Source organism: Chaetodon auriga, chromosome 21, assembly GCF_051107435.1.
Source record: "Chaetodon auriga isolate fChaAug3 chromosome 21, fChaAug3.hap1, whole genome shotgun sequence".
NCBI lineage: Eukaryota > Metazoa > Chordata > Actinopteri > Chaetodontiformes > Chaetodontidae > Chaetodon > Chaetodon auriga.
In genome coordinates, this window is record NC_135094.1 from 3,801,033 (window position 1) to 3,819,318 (window position 18,286).

General features: G+C 43.1%; 1 non-coding gene across 1 annotated transcript; it reads left to right on the forward strand.

Moving 5' to 3' along the window:
- The first annotated feature begins 1,521 nt into the window (after positions 1 to 1,521).
- Positions 1,522 to 1,595, forward strand: trnat-agu (transfer RNA threonine (anticodon AGU)). The gene has a single exon. It is a non-coding gene; the product is annotated as a tRNA-Thr (tRNA).
- The last annotated feature ends 16,691 nt before the right edge of the window (positions 1,596 to 18,286 follow it).

The window sequence follows — 18,286 nt, forward strand, 5'->3', positions numbered from 1 at the left end:
CCCCAGATTGCCTAAATGTACTGTTGATCACCGAGCACAGGTGTGTTTCTAATAAATGCAGCGTCTGTGTTGTGTTTTGTTGGCTGTTTGAATAAAGTCTTGTTAACCTTTGCAGAAATATCCTCATAATTATGCAGATAGAACATTTTTATTGTCTGGTTTCTTGTATGGCATTTGCTAGACATTTGTTTTGAATGAAAACATGATACAGATGAATAGATCCAAGTAACACAGCGCTGCTCGCTCATCCAATCTCTCTCTCTCTCTCCTGCATACATACACAAATGAAGCTTAGCACAAGTTCTGACTGACAATCATCTAGAGGTCTTCACAGGTCCACCCAAACCAAAGGATCCAAGACCCGAGCTGGGATCTGTGCAGGTTCAGATCTACATTTTGTAGAGTCAGTTGGGTCAAAGTTGAGTCCAGCGTTTCTTCGTCCTGCATGGGTCCAGCTCCCAGCTCTCAAATACCACACAGGTCAGATTTAGTTCTGAGTAGTGGTATATTTCCTTTTGGGTATGAGTTTTTGGGCCGGTGAAGACCTCTGCTACCTTCACGCTCACTCATCACATTCTGTCTTCCTGTCTCTCACTCGCCTTCCTCTCCTGCCTCCATGTCACCCGTGCTGACCATGCGTTTCGCTCTTTCAATTAAACCTATCATATCTTTCCACGACCTCTGTGAGCCAATCATCTCCCCACTGTCAAACTTTAAAACTGTTCCTCTCCGTCTGCCGCTGTCAGTTGTCACCCCTTCACCTCCAGTCCTCGTCTCATTCAGCTCCCATGAGTCCTTCTGCCATCCTCAGCAGAAGTCCTGCTCCACATCACATCCATCCAGATCATTGCTCTTCACATCTCCACCACAATCAGTATAGACTCTGTTGTTATACTGTGCGACGGATGGCATCACTACCCGCTTAGGCTGAGGTCCCGATGGGGTCTTATTGTCAAATAATCTTTAATTATCTTATTATGGGCACATAGAAATTAATTAGATCATTCTTAAGTCTCTGTTTCTGTGAAGTCTCTTCTGATTGAAATGACTGCAGCTGGTATAAATGTCAGGAACTGGTCGATTCGGCAACGCTCACTACCATAGCAAAACTGTCCCTGTTGCCTTTCACCAGTTCTTCGGGGGGCTTTGTCAAATATTGCTCCACAGCCTCCACAGCCTTCCTTTTGAATCCATAAATACAAAAGCACAAAAATCTGCCAGTCTCCGTGGAAGGCAAAGTGAAGCACATTTGATGTCTCTGATGAATTTCTGGTTTATTTTTGGGTTTATTTAATGATATGATGCAGACTCAGAGTAAAACACAGGGTCCAGACTGTTGATTGGAGGGATTACCTGTGCAAGAAGTTCTTCACTGTTCACATCATTGTTCATACCATTGTCTGGGGTTCACTCAGTAACATCAGCTCTAGGCTGCAGCCTGATAACCTCAATTTACACTTCTGCAGTATGATATAATATAGGATGACACAAATTCATGAAGTATGTCTTTGTTTTTTGTAGGGTGCTGTGGCTTAGTTGGTTAAAGTGCCTGTCTAGTAAACAGGAGATCCTGGGTTCAAATCCCAGCAGTGCCTTTACTGAATTTACATGGTGTGAAAAAGTCTTATTTTAGCCTAATTGCAAGCATTAATCCTAATTTTGTATTTAATGCTAAACTCAAATTCACATTATTATCTGAAACAAAAACAGGTGTTTGCAAGACTTTATACTGTATTTTTATCCAGCCAAGCTCACAGTGTTAACCACCTGTTTATTATTGTCTTCAGTCAGCTTTATTTTGAAAGTCTAACCAGACGTTGCAGATTTATTACTGCTGACTTGACCGCGGAGCTCGGCCGGTTGAAAAAAATGAGGCTTAAGGAGAAGTGAGAATGTGTTGATGTTGCAGATCTCTGCATCAGAAGCACGTTTTAGCTCATTCTATAACATAATGAGCTGCGAAGAGGACCTCTGTGGCTAACGCTGTGGCTCCTTTTATAACACAGTCAGACTGCTGTGGTTCAGAACAGATGGCTTTCAATGGCAGCTGTGATCTCATACACAGTAACTGTGTTCCATTTCAGTGACTGCCTCCTTCAAAGTCTGCAATTCAAGACTGACTACATCATAAGAGGTCAACAAGGCTGTCCCATTTCACAGGGCCCAAATTGATTTATTTGTGTAGGCCACCGCTGGTGTTTGTTGTTCTGTGTTGAAATTCATTGCACGTGGTCTGCTGTCTCCGTGAGACCAGGAGCGGGCAGTGACGCCGCTCAATTCTCTGTAGATTGTCACATTTCGGGAGGAGGGAGAAGCACCCTCGTCCAACAGGTTTTCAGTCGTCTGAAGCGCACACTTCACATGCATCGTCCTTTAAAGTGGACACGCCGTTCCTCTTAGATCCTGCTTGTTGCTGATGCATCACATTAACACACATTATTGCCAGGTTATTTATTTCCACACACTATGCACATTTGCACACTCTTGCACACTGTAAGCTCTCAGTTTCAGAATATGTATTACATGTATATTACAAATGTTTTCTCTCATTGTGAACTGCATCAAACTCCGTCTGCCCACGACTTTTTGCCTCTGTCGTCATCATTCATATCTACACAACCAACTTGTTATATTAAATTGTTTAACAGAACGCAAACTTGTTTACAAGAGCACATTTTTCTCTCAAAGTGCACCAGATTGATGCATGTGAGTGTGGGAAACACTGCTGACCAACCCGTTTCGGATTTCTCAATCATTAATTGTGAAAAATTGCTAATGCTGTGTGGCTATGCTATGTGCCACTAACCCACAGTGAGTCCCAAACACGTATAACATCATATGATATAATAGACTGTAATATAATTAGAATAAATGCTCTTTCTAAAAACCAATCCTGTAAATTCTTCGAAACCCTCCGCCCTCCAGCGACTAAATTAGTAATTTGATTACGAGTGTGTTCTCCCACTCATAAATACTGATATAAGTATCCTTGTCGTAATGGAGAATATTATAAGACTGGATTATGAAGTGATTTGTTTAACACAGCACTGCAGCGAAAATAAATCACCACTCATCACTCATTAACACTGACAGATCATTGTTGCAGCAGCGTACAAACGTGTCCCTTGGTGCCACGGGATGAAAGATGAGCCTTTGGCTTTGAACTTGAACTGCACTTGCCCTTTTTCCTGCTCTCTCACATGCTCATTTGAGAATACTGTTAAATTGCAAAGCCTTTTATCGAATTTAATTTGATGGATTTGCAGCATGTTTGAGCAAATCTGAGGCTGTTGCGTGACCTTGTTCACGTCGGTTATACATCAGCTCAGTCTCTCACACCGGGGCGTTACGTGTGTGGTCGAGATTATCGATTTGTGAAATCACTGCCTGCGTGCGTTACGGACGTGTTGAGCTGCATGTGAAGAACAGGGACATGACACTCACAGGATGTGTGTCCAGGAGTCCCTCCATGCCAAGAGAAAGAGAGCTGAAAACAACACCTGCACTGTGACTAACTTGCTTCACTGTTCTCAGGCTGGTTTCCAGTCTGTGCTCAGTTTTGTACAATTTCCCTCCCTGGCAAACAGCGAGAAACACACCTTCAAGCAGGAAAAGCACAGATGTAACTAATAACATTAACGCTGGCAGCATTCTTCTTCTGTGTCTCAGTGAGCCAGGCAAATAAGCCAGCACAGCCCCAGCGCCCTGGAAGTGAGCACCTACACGGCAGGCAGCGCCTGTCCTTCGTGTCATCAGTTACACCTCAAAGTCAAAGTGTGTGCCTTGAGGTCGGTCTATGGACACTCATCCTGACATCAGCTGTGTTTTCTTATCAATAAAACTCACTTAAAGGTAATACCAATCCTAAGATTCTAGTTTTTTTATGGCATTGGGACTTTAAGAGTCTTTCACAGCTTTACAACAAAGCAACACCAAGCGCCCTCTTTCCTCTACTTTTCTTCCAGCATCAACAGCAAACACTCATCTGGTCTCTCCCAGGTTGGAAATCCGGCTGTCCCTCTTCGCGCTCCCCCTAGAGGCCTGGAGCACGTCCACTGTGTTGTCTACGAATGCAGCATTCATTGTATTCATCTTTTTTATTTACAGCCTGTTTTTGTTGTTGTATTTGCTTTACGTGCTTTTGAATTGGAACCATTTCTGACGCTGCAATAGAAATGTTTTGGGCTCTTCCAGCACGTTTGCCCTTGTCGGCCACCTGTAGATTTGGTAGGTTTTGTTTAACACAGCACTGATTCAGTAGGTCTTTAAAGCAGTATTAATACGCTTTTTTCCCACTTGGGCTCTAGAACAAGCTTAAAATCGCACACCTAATTAGGAAAATTGCCACATTTCTGGTCATTTGACAAATGCAAGTTCAATATTTAATCTCCTTTTAGCTGTTTTGGTCTCCACCGTCTCCTGAGAAAACATACCTGGCTCTTTAGCTTCTAGATGCTATGCTATGATCCTCCGCTAGCTGCTGACATCTGACTGCCATTTGCGCAGGAGGCATACTGTGGGTTTATCTGAGCTTCATTGTTGGAAACAGCTGCTTTCCTACAGGCAGGGTGAGTTGTTGAAAGCAGTGACACCGAGCCAAAACAGTAAGGTTGCCAAATGAACAATCAAAACAATGAGCTGGGAGGCATGTTAGTACAAGCAGCCTCTTTCATATTATGCATTTCACCCATTGTTCATACAAGATATTGATTAGTGGAGCTTTAAGTAGCATTTGTATTGACAGTTGTGCGGTTTGATTAAATAACTGGTAGTTAAGCGTATTAGTTTCATTGTGTAAGAGTTTTTACTGTGTTTTAAGTCGTCTCGCTCTGAAGCCAGAAACACAGGTTTGGAGTCCAGGATCTCCGGCCGTCTTGTTCTGCGAATGTCACCCCCTTTATGTTTTGCTAAGGTTAGAGCTAATCTTTGAGAACAAATACCACTGACCTTGCCTGCTCGCATGAAATGAATGCCAGGGCGCATTAATCATTCCAACGCATAGACGAAATGTCAATTGCAAGATGCAAAGTGATCAGAGGGAGACCGGGGCGTTCTTCACAAAGATCGCCCCGTCTGAAGAAAATTATCTGACAACGGGGAAATTCCTTGATCTGTCCAGCTCCCCACCAGCCTCACCAGGTGATCTTGGCTTCTTTAATCTATCTAATGGAGACTGTGAGGCTCGCGTTCCATCAGATATACTGTGCTGCACACCGACATACGTGCTCTTCTTCCCAAAAAAACCCTCATACTGACATAGCCACTAGCAAGGCGAACGGGTGGCTGGATGGTTAAAAGGATTGTCGGGTCAGTGCGAGGTCGCAGGTTCCATCTCCGCAAAAGCTGCAGAATAAAATGAATTGCTGCCTTGATTCAAAAGCTCCTTGAAAGTTTATCCTTGTTTTTCCTTGTCACTTAATAAATCATCACAGTATCCTCACTCACCACGCAGACCCATGGAAGGGGCAGAGTGCTAAATATCATTTGGGAGGAGAAAAAAAAAAAAAGGCCTACTTTTGCATTCTCTCAGAAATGTCTTGTTCCAGGAATTACGTTTGTGTTCCATCAGCAGCAGCAAGACTTAAAGCCGCAACCTTTGAGAATATAAGCATCATCCTCACAAATGCTAACTGACCAGACAACCTGCACCTACTGTCTGATACCAAAGTAAGCAACTTATATGAACATGGCGGAGCATCTAAGGGCTATAACCGGGAGTTTGTGGAGACCAAAACAGAGCTAAGAAGAGACAGAACATTCACCAGATGGACATGGGCTCCAAAGAAATGCTAATGTTGTCTATTGGATGTGCAAATGCACAAGTCTTTGTGAGCTAGCTTACTATTTTAAGGATATAAGGTGATAGTATATGCATTTTGTGTTTACATTGTGTATTCACAGCCCAGAGGTGGCCACAAAACTAGTTAAAGAAGGGTGAAATTAGGCACACGTACTTATGAACAAGATATGATACAAAATCTTTAGCAAGAAAAATGTTTGAGAGAATTTTAAGAGACAGTCTCCCATCCATGATATTTTCCTCTGTGCCTCCTTCAGAGCACTTCAAGTCGGTCAAGATGATTAGTTCCACCACTACGAGCAGAACAGCGACATATTGAAATGTTACTCCTTCCTCAGTGTTTACTGGGATTACAGTGGAGTTAGCCGAAAGCCTGGTGCATCACATATAGAAGCTAAAGGGTGTCTTGTGCATCTGTATGAGACGTGACAAAGCGCAGGTATTTGACGTGCTGGGATTCAGACCTGGCTGCACATAACAACAACAATTATCAGCATTAACTACCACAGTAAAACCAGGAACACGTATGTTGGCTCAGTGGTGACATCCAAGCCCTTAAAAGTCACACTTTGTTTAGATTTTGTAATGGGAAACCTTCATTGAAGAGCCGCCGTCAGAAAAGTCCAATTTCGTTGTCCTCCCAGCTGTCCAAAGACAGATCTATCACCCAGAGACAAAGACTAGTTTTTCTACCACCGTATACTAATTTAGTTTGACAGAGTAATATTGAAGAAGAATTGTCCAAACTGGTTACTAATGGGTCACAGCTGCAGGACTGGGAGCCATTTCTCCACTTGTTCACTGCTGACGTTAAGCTCTGTGTAAATTACCATTTTAGCATGTAAGTGTTTAACCGAGATTGATGTCTAAATCTACCTGGCCCCTTTCTCCCACGTACATGTCAGAACCCCCTTTTTTTTTTTCGTAAAAACACGAAAAACAAAGCTTAAACGCAGCATCTGGCTGCAGAGACAGTTTGGCAGTTTAGGTGAGAGGTAGTAAGTGGTGACTTTAATGAAGATGCATCACGCCTGTTTCAGATTTATCTTCTATCGTATGGCCCAGCAGATGCTAATGTAGTACAACCTCCACAGCAGAAGCCCCTCATTTCTACACACTGCTGCATCCTCATCAAGGCTAATACACTGTAGATCCGGTCTGTTCGCACTCCAAGCCCTCACTCGGAGCTCACTGTAAACACAGGATTACAACCATGGAAGAATGTGTGTATGTGTGCGCTCTCTTATCTGGCACGGCTTCAACAGCAGATGGTTAATTTTTTAGAAGCGTTAGAGCACTTCAATTACCTTATTACGCTCAGTGTTTTTCAGATTTCATCTAAAGTTTGCTGCACGCCAGTGTGAGAACTGACAGGAGTGCTCCCCAGGAGTATACAGACGTCGGGTTGACATCCTCCCTACAAGGACGTTTCAGCAGGAATAGATCAAGCCATGGATCAAGTCTGATCGTTTGACCTTCCGATATGTTGTCATGTCGTGCGTCACTGGGAAATACACATTGCGTTCGGCAGAAGAAGCTCACCAGTCCACAAGCAACACAGTTCAAACTCCTTTGTAATAGCTTTCATAAGGTTTTTCCATTCAAAATCTTGTTGTGCTGACTCTGATTGCTTATTTGTGCATATTTATACGATTAAAAGTAGTGTAAGAAAACTTCAATATAACAAGTACATAAGAAAGCAGTCAGCTGATGTGCATCTGACACAATGAGCACGCGTGAACAAACAAACCAGAACCGACACAAAGACATTTCCAATCAGTGATACATAAATAAATCTTACATAAAGCCCTGTATGAAGCAGTAAATGACAATTTAAAGGCATTGTAGACAAAAGGGATTGCCTGCAGTCTGAACATTTTTCCTGCACCATAATTTATTACATTCTCTTGTATTGATGGTAATGAGGGGTGGAAAAATTGCTATTTCTTAGTCTCCTTCCATGCATTTCTTTGTGGAATAATTCTGCACTTATGGTAATGCAAAATACTGCAGTATTGATATTCACAGCAGCTGCCTGCGCTGCTAAGTAACTCAGTACATTCTCAAGTTCTGTGCATGAGTATAATTTTGAGTTTGAGGTGAAGATGCATTAATATGGATGTTATTTCTTATTTCTACCCCCACTGTGTTTCAGACGGACGTATTGTTCCAATTCACTGACTGATTACAGATAACAGGTTTGAAAATATGATGCTGCTATTGATTAAAAAGATGGCAAGCATGTATGCTCCACCTCCACCAACCACAACATTACAAGCTTGTTTATATGTTAATGCATCAGGAGTAATATTCAGATAATAATATAGTTTAACATTCATATATAACATAATCTGTCATTGTGACTTTTTATTAGATGTTAATGACTCCTGTTATTTATTCAGTGGTGTTATTTTAGCACTTAAACTCCAGCTGTTTATTATTATAGGCAAACCTATCTATTGTTTTTAACTCATGTATTTTAACCCATGGCAGAAAAAGCTCTCAAGTCAACATTCACTCGCTGATATTTGCCAAGACTGGTTGATGCTTCAACTCGATGCGTCTGACGTTCGGACTTTCTAAAACCCAGCGGGTGCAATTTGTATAAAAATGGAGATTTCTTCCATTAAAACCTGCACTAATTTGTTCATAAAACTTCTCCAAATATTCGTAACCGCATGCTATGTGCTGTAAAACACAGTGCATGTCATGAGCGCTCACAATCATTTGTTGCCAACTTCGACATTCAGCTCACCATACAACAACATATAACACTGCCGGAGGGAAGTATCTGTGTCATTAGCGGCTAAATGCTCCACCATGCTCACAAGGTAGTTCCTAGCTTTGCTAACATCACTGCTTCTTGACTTTTTGGAGTATATGTTTAGTCGGTTTTGTGATGAACGCAGCCTATGTCGCAACGACACCAGAGAACCAACATGCATCGGTTACAGATGTCTGCTTAACAGCGTTAAAGTGTTTCAAGATGGATTTTCCCTTTGGTGAACTCCCACAGCCCCACAGTAGGACGTGCGTGAGCTGTATCAGACAGGAGCAAGTGGCATCAGTCCTTGTCGGATAACATGCATTAAGCAACATGGCCTGCGTTCAACTCATTTCTGACTCAGTCAGCAGTCCACAGATATTCCAGCAAGTCCACAGGAGCTCCAAGACCCTCAAAAGCCTGATTGTATCCTACGCCTGATTTCAGTGCTAATTCAAGCCTCACACCCAATATCATTTGGCAGTAATGCGAAGGTAAAGCAGTCGCAATCTCAAAGGGATCCTTCAGTCCTCACTTCCATATGCTCTGCTTTGAGCCAATTTATATTTAGTGTTCTCTTTAACCTCTGTGTTATCTGGAATTCACAGGCATGAAGGACAGAGGATGAAACGAAATGTTTATTGAGTTGTAAATATTGTAAATGGAATCATGATGTTGCGCCCCCTCCTTGCGAGGCGTTTCCAATTATGGAAGGGTAATAAGACTCCTTTGTCAGGTCAAATCCAGCACGTCTAGCTGTATGATTGCTGTGGTGCTAAGTGAGAGACTGGCATAAGTGCTGTGAGGAGATGTGATGCAGCTGCAGGGAGGAAATGTCCGGCTATCCGTTCTCCCGAGCACGCAGAAGAAGCCATTCTTGTTGAGAAACTATGCTCGTTACAGTCAAAACAGGTCGTTAAGTCTTTATTAGAAGTATCCTTGTGATGTCCTCATTTGTCTCACCGGTCATTACAGTGTAATTCAGCCTCAGTTAATTGCTTTCCATCCTGTTAAATATGGTTAATATTTACAGTGAGATTGTGTTCTGCACACACTTGAGCGGCTTTACGGCCATGACAGAACGCGAGCGGCACGACCAAAGATCACACACGGACACGCTTTCCATTATTGATAAGACATGCATGTCGGCCTGTGAACACGTGTGTTGATATTCACATTTGTTGACTGGCTGCTCGGCGGGTGTGTTTGAGTTTGTGTACTGATGCGCGGCGAGTGGGCGTTTTGTCCGAGTGAACGCACAAGCAGACATTTACGAGCCTGTGGAGGAATGAGTTAGACCAGACGTAACAAGCCTCCGTGTGGAGGTGAATGAAGCACATCTGCTGAAACAAAACAGCTGAATTAACGGATGCAGGCACAGCACTTCATAAACATGCCGCTTTGAATCTTGAGGGACATTGTGAACGCAGCCTCATAACATTTGTTAGCATTAAAATTTTACCTCAATGTAATTCAATTTGAAACATTTTATAAGCAAATTAAGCTACCAGGAGCATTTTGTGTGCAATGCAACACAATAACTTTAATAATTTTATCTAGTTAGTGAGGTCAGCTGACGTGTTTGTAAGGTCCCGCACAGAATTCGACTCTTGAGTTGAAATATTTAATGTAGCAACAGCAGCGACGCAGCTACTGGGTTTGCTTGTGGGCCTTTACTCAGCTTAGATTTTTTTAGCGCACTTAAGAATCACAATTTATATCCCCTGCAATTCTGAATCGATTCATGAATCAAATCCCTAAATCTGTTCTTGTACATTAATAATGTTATGGCGTCTCCTTGTTAAATATCCCATTCTGATGGAACAGAAACACTCATACAGGAGGGATTTACTCCTGTTTTTATTCCACTGCAGTCCGAAACACTCGCAGTTAAACAAACCAGTCCTGTTCAGAGACGCAGTCCGACGGAGAGACTAACCAAAGCACACAGATTATCAATATTTTAAAGTTCCTACAGCCATCTGGAAAAAAAAGTTTAAAAGCACGCACATCCAAACACGCTAAATACGAGGTTTAGATTAGATAATGATCCCATGAGAATGGATTCCTGCGCCAGCATGTGATGTTTGGAGCTTTTCTTCAGACGTGAAACAACTGCAGAGAAAAAGAGGAAATACAGAAAAAAGTAAACCTTTTACCTAAGTACAATTAATATTCACAATGAACCCTGTAATTATAAATTATATGTTCAATAACATAACCACCTAAATATACCACAACAGAACCATCAGCTGAATGAAGTGTCATGTTTTTATGGCGTATTGAGAGGAGAAAAAGTGACTCAGCGTGTTAGTACACACTGAAACACCATGTACGCCACATATGAAATAGCTTAATGAGAGCAACTTGTGCATCACATGACCAGAGCATCAGGTATGAGCCATCATCATCTGTGTAATGCAACATGAAGGAAAGAGAAAAAGGAAAATGTGGTCTAATTTAGAGGCGCCTCGGCTAATGTAGCGCGGTGGTGATGCTGAATGCAGCCATTTGAAACATATTGCTATCATCCTGCTGTCATCTACGCAGACTGTCTGCCTGGCTGCAGACAACTGAGATGCTGCCATAACATGAAAGTTTATGTTATAATGTCTACAGCCGTGCAAGCAGCTCAGTGAGTCTCGAGGCTTAACGCTAACGTCATCATGCCAACAAGCTCGCAATGCTGTGTGCATGGTAAAGTTGTCACCAGTGAAAAAGCAATTGATCCTGAGGTGGACGTGAGATGTGTACATGCTAGTATTTCACCTGATTAGTGAAAACTTTGACCTGCTGGTGGCACTAGATGAAAAGTCAAGCGATCACCAAAGTAATTGGATCAATTTGCCAGGAACTGTGAATGTGTATAAAGAATTTAAGGGTCCGTGTGGACCGACTGAATGACTGACTGCTAATGCTAATGCTAAAACTGAACCAGTTGTGCATACATGACATGCTAAAGTGAGATTTTTCTTTTCCAACAGCTCAGTCCAGAGACAGCACCCACCTCCAGGGCCGTGCTTGCCTCTGCATCGTGTACCACACAGTTGAATTTCTGTCTGCTGAAACTGAAAGTTCAGACGAGTTCAACTCCGAGCACTCACAACATGAAGCGCTCAGTTCGGAGCAGACGCTCACCTGCCGTAGGTGGATGACTGAGCAAAAAGATGTGTTCTCAAAAAGCGTGAGCGAAATTACTGCATGACGCTGCGCCTGATGGATGGACTGGGAGCTTAATGATAACACTGACCGGTTAAGTGTCCAGAAACTGCTCTCCAAGCGAGCGCATGGGTCGGCTTCCATGATGGTTTCCTTTGAGCTTCAGAAAGACGTTGGCTACGAGGGCCAGACAGCGACTGGAGATTTCAGTCAGCACGATGTCAACACCGACAGCACAGGTTAGAGTACAGATATGCTCTTAACATGGCTGGATGTCGGTGGTAATGATATGATACATGACATGTGTATGTAATGGTGTGCAGACTGCTGACTTTTGGAGACTGTACACAACATTTTTGCAGCTATCATAGGGACAAGTGTAACTGTCTCCCCGCTTACAGTTATGCAAATTTCCATTTTCACATTGTCGGCATTTAGCTGGGCAACTCGCAGTGAGTGAGCACACGCTGTTCGAGTTCTTTCTCTCAGACACTTTGACAGCGAACACGCTTGTTTATGCATGTTGTGGCTGTTTGCAGGGAACAAACTTGTGGCTCCCCGCTTATGAAACAACCACTCTAAACCGCGCAGCCACCCTGCCAGCAAACACAACATGCAAACTATTCCACAAGAAAAAAAAAAATAGAAATGCGGCCCCTGCCAGCATCATGGAAATATTTTAGTGTCAAAATAAATAAGTCCACTGAGGGTAATGTTATTCACCGAGCTGCTAATAATGATATGTGATTTGAATGAAATTCACTGGATAAGGGCTGAGAGTGTGTGTGTGTTAACACAGGCTGTGACTTCACTGTCCTAGTTGCAACTGATTTGCAGCTGGGCCTGGAATACTGCGATCCCAAACACTTATACAACACTTATATAACTGTATTGACAGTATCAAAGCAGACTGCTGTAGACCGTGAACAGTGAAGTGAGGGTCATGCTTTTTCAGAGGTGAGGCATTATTTTTGAAACATTGACTTTTTGACTGATGCTGTCTCCATGTTCTTCAGCTGTGTGCAAAGGCAGCTTCCTTAGCCTAAGAGTTAGCGGGGCGGTTTTTTGTGTTTCAATCATTAATATCATTCCACTGTTTCGGTTAATTAACTAAGTCACCAGTCGGATCTTACAAATAACAGAACGAAAGCCTGTTCCCAGATCGTCTGCTCACTCAGTGATGGTGAAAACAGGTGTGGCATCATTAGGTCCTTGAGTGCACCCTGTGCTTACTATGCAGATGGTCGGTCCGATAGATGTGACTGAGAGGAAGAACTCCATTTACGCCCGGCATTAACATTCAATCTTCATCTGCATAATACCAGCTGTATGCACACAGAATGCACTGACAGATCAGCGGAGGTGTTCGAGAAGTCGCCTGACTCCTGCAAGATTAAGCTGCTATGAGGAGTAGCTAGCAAATAAATCAGCACTGCCTCCCACAAGCCCGAGCAGGACAATTTGCATATTGAGATCTAATCACAATCTGGAAGAATCAGGAATGTTTAGTAGTTCCAGGTGTAAAATGCCTGCGGATCGAATGTCATTATCCAGACACACGTCACATGTTAATAGCAGGTGGAAGTGGGGCCTAAATGTCCAGTCAGGTTTTGTGTTCAGCTTTTGTTTTTGCTTCTGTTTAATTGACATTTTTAAGAACCTTATTCGCCGGCAGGTCTGCTTTTTTTCCCATAAGCACTTCTTCCCTGATATTCTGTGGGTTGGATCCTCCACAAGTTGTTGAATTTAGCATTTTTATCTATGCACTCCCTGATTTAGTTGTAGTGGCCGCAATTTCCCAAGAACATCACTGTGATCCAAACATCAGCAGTGAGTTCGGAGGATATTTGATTTATGGACGCTATATTGGCCACTGTGAGTAAATTACAGCGTTTACATTAAACCTCAGTGGGCTCAGGCTCTTTTTGTGGCCTTGCAGAGCCAAGCTTCATCTCAACCTCTGCATCAACTGCATATACAGAGTGTGCCAGTGTAGAGAATCTATGGGGAGTGTTAACTATAGCTTTACTTGTCATTTCTTGAAATTCCTGAACCTCATTAACAGTTGAATCCAGGTTTTGTGGACATAAAAAGACGCATGACTCTGCATCGCTGTGGCCTATTTCTCCGCTCAGATCCGCTTGTGTGGCTTTATTTTTCTGAATCTGAGTCACACCTCGCCGACCTCTGCATGATCTGTTAAGACTGCTGCTCAGATCAGCAGCATGGAAACACGTCCACTACATTAACTAAATGCTTAATTAATTAGCTGGTAAAGTGAAACTGAATATCCAAGCTCATCTTTGAGTCCTCGGCAGCTGCAGTTGTGGCTGTGTCATGTTTCAGGATCCTGTTTGTCAAAAGCAGCCGTTTGATCCACATCTTGTGCCTCACTGTTTACTTATTATTTTTACATAAATGTCTTGTCCTCTCACCAACTGTACATTCACTCTTACGAGAGGAAAAATCCCCCCAGGCAACACCAAACTCATCCACAGCACAAAGGTCCCACACAGTATGAGATTATCAGCAGAGGAGACACTGACTTCTATTTTTGTCAGGGAAAAGTCGACGTTTGTACTCTCCTCGTCTCATGGTGTGCGAGGGGGGTCAGCAGACGCTGAGCTGTACTTAGTGAAAGATGTATGAGCCTGGCTCGGCAGACAAGAGCCTCAGGGAAAGAAATGTAAAGTGGGAGGAGAATCATTAGCTTTGTTTGCATGTTCTCTCTCAATTATGTGTCTCCCAAGTCTGGCAGAGCAGTGAGAAAAGGAGAAGATCCGCAGCTTGGATAACGATTTATCACTCGCTTTTGTACCCCGGATGCATGTGGCTTCAAACAGCATCCTCGACTGTAGCCGTCTGAATTACAGCCCTCTGCTCAGCCCCCTGCCCAGGCCCAATCACAAAGCCACATTTCACGGCAAGGTGGATGTGGGCGCCTCCGCATTGTGACAAAACTATTGCTCATTCCACCTCTCAATATTTATCATAGTACAATTTCCCCCCACCGCCTCGCTCTGGAGGGCATGATTTATGACGCGCTCAACCTCAGCCTCATCAGAGCGACGACGTGTTCATCACAGTGACTTTTCACAGGCATCACTTTTGTTTAATCCAAAAGAGGAAGAAGAAGAGGAGGAGGAATGGCAGACAGAGAGGTGGAGATAGATGGAAAAGGGGAGACCTAATTGGAGAGAGTGGAGCGGACTAACAGAAGGAGAGGAAGAAGCCGGCATCCACTTATCTATACATCAAAGAGGTGACACTGCCTTGCAAATTTGCTAAAGCTCATTTGTAATGTTTTCCGCTTGTCACTGGCCTTAATGCGCACAGCTCATGGGAGTCGGAGCCTGCCACATGATCAATGGGAAGAGAGAGAAGTTACATCTCACCATTAAACGCTTTTGACTCGCAATATGCAAAGCGCGGCCACTGTGAGCGATGCCTTTTTGCGCCAGCTGGGGGGAAGTTGTCAGACAAATTATAAATTGCACTTTTGGTGCACAAGCGAAGGCGGGCTCCCCTGCATGTAAAGGCAAAGGCTTTGTTGAGCACTCTTTCAAAGTCACCCTCGGCCTCCGAAGACCTGGAAGCGGCCCGGAGCGCCGGGGCTGCTGCTGGGACTCCGGCCAGCTGCAGTGGGAGAGGAATCAGAGCTTGTTATCTATCCGCTTTGCTTCACATACACCGTTAATGATTTTGCAGTGATTATGAACTGTCTTCAGGGTCGAGAGGTCCCTCCTCTAAATCATCGCCTAATTGGCCGAGCTGGTCATTTAAAGATTGGGAATAAAGAAATCGCTTTGTACTTGCAGGAAACTTTTTCTTCCTTTCAGTCCTTTGTCATTGTCTGCAGTGGTTCCACTGAGCTTGCTTTGCCTCCTCCTGAGGGCGACCAAATCAAGTCAAACATAATTAACATGCCATTCATCATATATTATTATGCACTCATTGAATCTTTCTGGAAATTCCCTTGAAAGACCCTCCATATTGGAGCATTAATAAAAAACAGTTCGATCCACAAGTTAATTGAAGTCTATCAAAGCATAATCATCAATTATAGATGTGTCATAATCTATTTTTGGCCTCCACTAAACACCTCGACTGAAATAAAACATCCTCAGCGAGCGCATGAGTCGTATTTGACAGCCGGCTGAATATAGCAGAGAACAGGTCTTTCATTTGCGGCATGCAGGGGTTTGGGGAATCAGTTTTGAAATAACCTGATTATTGGTGGGCTGTCAAGGCGCGAAAGAGGACCAGATCTCATTAAAGGTGCATTTAGACATGGAGGATTCCATCGTGTGTCATGACAGAAGCTTAGTCCTCCTACTCCTCCACAAGTTTGTTTACAAGTATCTTCAGAAAAAAAAAAAAAAAATCATCATCTGAAATACCTGAGGACACGGAGCCGGGGAGAGGAACCAGTCATCAGTCGGTGGGAGAAAATTGCAAACTGGCACTCTGCTTCGCCATTAGCAGCGCATTATGAGCACCTGTCAGCTCTTGGGTCTAATTTGCTCATCCAAATTAACCTGAAAAGCTTGTGGTTTGTTTTGTTTTTTTTTGTTTTTTTGTTTTTTTGCCGATGCGTGTGTGCTTGTGCCGCTGGATTAGGAGAAGTAGGTGTCATATAAACATAACACACAAAATACTTTTGCGCCTGACTCCATTACAGGTGAAATATATTCATCGTTTGCCATAAAACTTCCGCCTTGGCACAACAAATCCAAACACAACGGAACCCCGGAGGAAATTTCAGCTCGATTTGGCCCAATATTTCCTCCTGTCGCAAACATTTCACTGAATATATCCATTCAATTTCCTCAAGCCTGTGAAATCCATTTACTTTGGAGTGACTGCTTCACCCTTCCCAAGCACCAGAATGGCAATAATGATATAAATGACCCCACAAATGAATGGAGATCTCACTGCTGTATATCAATTCTGCTGCTTAAGGAAGTTGGGGGCTTTTCTAGGGGGACCCGAATGCGCACGTTGGCCGAGGCTCCCCCAGGAGCACGCTGTGAAATACTTGGTTAAGTTGTTTATTGATCTTGGAGGAAAGGTATTCCCAGTGTTGTGCTTCCTCCCGTGTGCAGGCAAGCCTTTTAGAGGAAGACCTCTCTGCACAGACAGTCACTACTGATACACATCACATATCCATCCGCCCACACGCTCAACAGCAGATCCAAGCCGCTACAGCACCCACACATACACACTTTCACAGGCAATAAAGGGCATGCTGAGACACACTGCCCCCCATAGATTCACAACACAGCGCACAGCACAGAAATGTAACTTTAGCTGTTTCAACACCAGATAGCCTGCAGTATATAACGCATTCATCCAGTCCAGCGCAGTGACTTTTGAGCCTTGGCCGGCGTCAGATCAGCCAACGTATAGAAGAAAGAAATGTCAGAGAGATAAATGCATAAATCCCTTCTCGGACAGAAGAGAGAAAGGAAGTGATATCTGTCTTCTGCCACGCTGCCTGATCATTAAATGCCCCCAGTGTTTTTTTTTTTATTTTATGGATGTGGTGGGCTGTAAAGAGCATCAAACCAGCTGCTGTAAACATTCAGGATGTAAGCCAAAACAAATGATTATGCGGACGTGAGCAGACATTATACAAACTGCATCTAGATTTTTGCTGTAATAAGATTTTGGCTCATATGATCAGACTTTTCTTTGCAGGTAATTGTCGTCTGCACAGGGCCAGTGGATGAGAGCCGATGAGCTGAACTGAAGAGAGCTTTCCAGATTTTTGTTTATAGTTTTCTCCTTTTTTTTTTTTTAGCATAGACTCATAAAACCAATTTCATTTGTCGTCTGGGCCTCCTCCCATTGTATGCACGATTTCCCTTTTTTCAAATAAACACTTAAGACCGGCTTTTCCATAATTCATGCAATATGGCACAATGAAATTCTCACTTGTATTTTTATGATTGTTAAAACCTCCCCTTCCATTTCCACAGTTTACACTCAGTTTAAACTCAATTTTTTTTCTTTTTTGACTTGCAAATACACATTATCTGACTGAGCTCTCAGTATATATCCAAATGAAGTACAAATACAGGTTTTTTGTGGCAGAAAGACATACAGATTATACAAAGTTATCATGATTTTAAGTGAAATTAAAAGATGGACAGCACATATTACTGTAATTTCTCCATTCTGATGACTCAAACTATACTTGTGTGACTAGTGTTACACACAAAACAGACCAACGCATACACACAATCACTCATGCAGGCGCCACACACCGAGCTGCAGCCCAGACAGATTGGACTGTTTATGCAGCTCCCAGGAGTAGCAGTGTTTTCAGCTGTTCCAGGCTTTGGCTGAATAATCGTTGGGTTATTTCTCCACACAAGGGCTACTGCTGTTTTATCTCGCCATGTAACCATTAATTAATTGATGATAATCAGTAAAGACAATTAGCATAGCATTCCTTTTGACTTAATTAATTACCTATAAGCCTGGGCACTTGGGAAACGCCCAAGCAACAATCGGAGCTTTACAAAAATGACTGTTTGTCCTCATGTGAGTGGCGCTGA